Raw genomic sequence first — 4125 nt, 5'->3', positions numbered from 1 at the left:
CTTTTTTCAGTGAATTAAAATGGACCTTTATGCATACATACATCCACAACATAGGTAAATTACACATATGTATATATATATATGTATGTATGTATACATACATGCATATATATATATATATATATATATATATATATATATATATATATATATAATATAATTACTTTATTTTTATATTCCCTGCTGATAATAAGATAAACCAATTTATTTTATAATTCTGGATTTTGTTATACTTCTTTCCAGCAAGATATTAGAATAAACAGCCTTTTAGATCTTCTTTTGATAATCTTACTGTTTTAACAGTGATCGACAGTTTGCTCTGTTATTCGCGACTATCTTATCGAATTATTTCTCAGTGTAACCAGTAAAAATGTCACTTAATTTACTAGCGATTTCAGGTATGTATCATGTGGTACTTTCCTGATTATTTTTTCTGGCTTATCTCACTGGATAATTGTTTCTTAAATGGTTAAAATGGTAGTAGAAGAGGGATTTTGTGGTTTGTATGTTCGTCTGCTCTTGTTATCATAAAAGTTTGCTACTCTTAATACACTGTAATCAAGTATGAAGTTATTTTCGTTTTTTTACTCCAGTTCTAAATCCCATTTATTTCATCATCAGTATATTCAAGGCTACCTACAGTAATGACCTTCAAAATATGGATATGAAAACCAATTTTTTGTATACACTAATTACAAGCCACTACTGTAATTCCGTCTGTGTATGTATCCGGCAACCTCTGTCATTCTCCATTCCTATTGTGAATATTATTATCGGTGGCGCCCTTTCATTTAATCTGCCAGGTTCGTATATGTTACATTGCCGAAGTAATTTTACTTAGCAGTATGTTGTCTCAAAAACACTTTGAAATGCACAGCGTATAACCAAGGCCACCGAAAAATAGATCCATCTTTCAGTGGTCACGGTATAATGCTGTATGAGCAGTGGCCCATGAAACTTTAATCACGGCACAATGGTGGCTTGTACTATATCGTTTCCAGACGCACCATTATGGCTAAATTTACCTTTAAATAAAGTAAATTTTAAAAAATACTGAGACTAAAGAGCTGTGATGTGGTGTGTTTTTAAGATTTGAAGACGGACAGAAAAAGTGCGGACGGACAGGCCTTTCCATCTCGATAGTTTTCTTTTACAGAAAACAAAAATCAGCTCTACAGATACTGAAAAGTGGGAACGTGGCATTTTCTTAACACTACCAGAAATTGGACAATACTTAAATGTCAAAAATAATCTTATAAACAAGACGTAACCCCCAAAAAAAACCCCAATTTTTTTTTCCGAACGCAACGTTGTGAGTTCCCATAGTTAAACCGAACAGCCCATTCGACCCCATTTAAGGTGTTTTAATATTTTGAGACATTGCTTTGCACATTTTGAGACATTGCTTTGCACTGTTTTCATTTGCTTGGTAATTTTGTCAGTGTTCTGATAAAAAATAATAGTCAAATTCATATCATGTGACTTTTCGAAATATCTGGTCTTTGTACAAACTAACGGAAAGTCGGACTGAGAGATCAATATTTTTTTCTAAACTAAAAGATTGATAATTAAAAAGCAATAAAAATCCCCACTCGTCTCCGACTTCATCATGAGACCCGAACTCAATAAGCCGCGGCAGAATAGATCACATTCCCCTTCATCGGAAGTAGATTTTATTGAAGAGTGATGTAATGCAACTCTCAGAAATCCAGACGGGCTATTGGCCCTAACAGGGAAAATTTAATTACACAAATGGCTCATAATTTTTACCCTGAACCGTTCTCCGTCCTGCCTTCATTCCCGTGAAGACTTTCCCTCCCTCATCATTCGTGGTGGGAGGCCAAGTTACAATACTCGATCAAACAAGTAAATAATATGCCGAGGTTTCTTCAGCGTTATCGAGTTTCCTGTGAAGCGTATAAAGCTGTATGAAAGTCTCAACAATAGCCCATGAAACTATCACACGAGAGTGGTGAGGTTTGTTTTTGTGTAGCCAGACGCACGATCATGGTCAACTTTAACCTAAAATAGAACAATCACTAATGAGGTTAGAGGGCTGCAATTTGGTACGTGTGATGATTAGAGGGTGGATTATCAAAATGCCAATTTGCAGCCCTCTGGCATCAGAGAACTGAAAACGAATTTCATTCACTGCTGTGCCCTTCATTTAGTGTTCGTTTACAGATTTCCCAATAGTGTCACTTCTTTGGTTATTCATGAAATGAAAAGAATTTGTGACATGGAAAAAGGAAATCATTAATTCGTGTTTATTGAAATCGACATATTGGAGCACTTCTCCAAGTTGGATGGTGAAGATGAAGAAATGAAGATGTATATTATCGAGTGTTTTTATGTTTTTAAATGCTTGTATATTCACTTGGGAAGTAAGCAGAAAAAGTTCCCCAATTCGTTTTAAATGTTAGTTTTGTTCTCTCTCTCTTCCTATCCTTCTCTCTCTCTCTCTCTCCTTCTCTATCTCTCTCCTCTCTCTCTCTCTCTCTCTCTCTCTCTCTCTAAAATATTCTTTAATCTCAGTAATGAAAAAAGTAATAAAAAGTGAATTAAATCTCCTGCAGAAATCTCCTCAGCAACCCACTGCTAATCTTCCTACGTTCTTCTCAATCCCCTTTTGAGCCGAGCCAGATAAGGACCAAAGAAGGGCAAAGAAGAAGAAGAACACCTGTATTCACAGACTAACCTGATCTTCCTAATTGGATCCAGCCAGTCTTCTGTTCTTAGCCGGTATGAACCTTCTTGTCTACTGAACGAAGGGATATTATGCTTCGAGAATATTCGGAGATGATGATTCGCTTGGAAAACGTCGACACTTTTGCGAATTTCTGCATGTTTTAGTTTGAGCTGTCTTATGATTTAGTGTCCTTTTAGAAATTAGTTGTGTAATACAAGGTTTATGCTGATATGTTATATTGTAATGTATATATTATATATATATATATATATTATATAATATATATATACTATATATTATATAATATATATATATATATAATATTATATATATATATATCTCCAATATATAATATATATAAATAATTAATATATATAGATATAATATATAATATATAATATATCTATATATATATATAATATATTATATTCTTAATATATGATCTCTATATATCTAGCTATATAATATCTTATATAATATAGGATATTATATATAGATATATATATATATATATATATAGATATATATATATATATATATAGATCATAATATATATATATCTTATATATATATATATATATATATAAATATATATATAGATCTATTCTATATATATAATATTATCGTATATATATATATAGTATATCTCTGTATTATCTATATATATATAGATATACTATAATATTATATATATATATATATATATATATATAGATATTATATATATATATATTTATATATAATAGATAGAATATATGGTATAATATTATATACATCCATATATATATATATATATATATATATCTTCGATCGATATATATATAATTATATATTATATATATATATATTATATATATATCTATATATATAATTTATATCTTATATATAGATATTATATATATTATATAATATATATTTATCATATATCTATATTATATATTATATATATATATTCATATATATCTAATATATTATATTATATACTAATACTATATACTCTAATATAGCTATATTATCTGTATCTTATATATAATATATAGAATCGCTATCTATATAATATATACTATATTATATATCTCTATATATAAGCTTCTATATAGATATATATATAGATATTATATATAGATATATAATATATAGATATATATATATATATAGTCATAGATAATATATATATATATATAGTATATATATATATATATATAGATATATAGAGATATATATATCTATATCTATTATATATAATACTATATATATATATATATATAATCTGTATTGTCCTTATATATATATAGATATATATATCTATATATATATATATATATATATATATATATATTATATCTATATATATATATATATAGAGATAGTATATATTATATGTAATATCTTCGTATTCTATATATAACATATATATCTATAATCTATCTCTCTTC

The sequence above is a fragment of the Macrobrachium nipponense genome, chromosome 37 (assembly GCF_015104395.2).
Source record: "Macrobrachium nipponense isolate FS-2020 chromosome 37, ASM1510439v2, whole genome shotgun sequence".
Classification (NCBI taxonomy): domain Eukaryota; kingdom Metazoa; phylum Arthropoda; class Malacostraca; order Decapoda; family Palaemonidae; genus Macrobrachium; species Macrobrachium nipponense.
The sequence above is the reverse complement of the archived record's forward strand: the minus strand, read 5'-3'. Positions refer to the sequence as shown.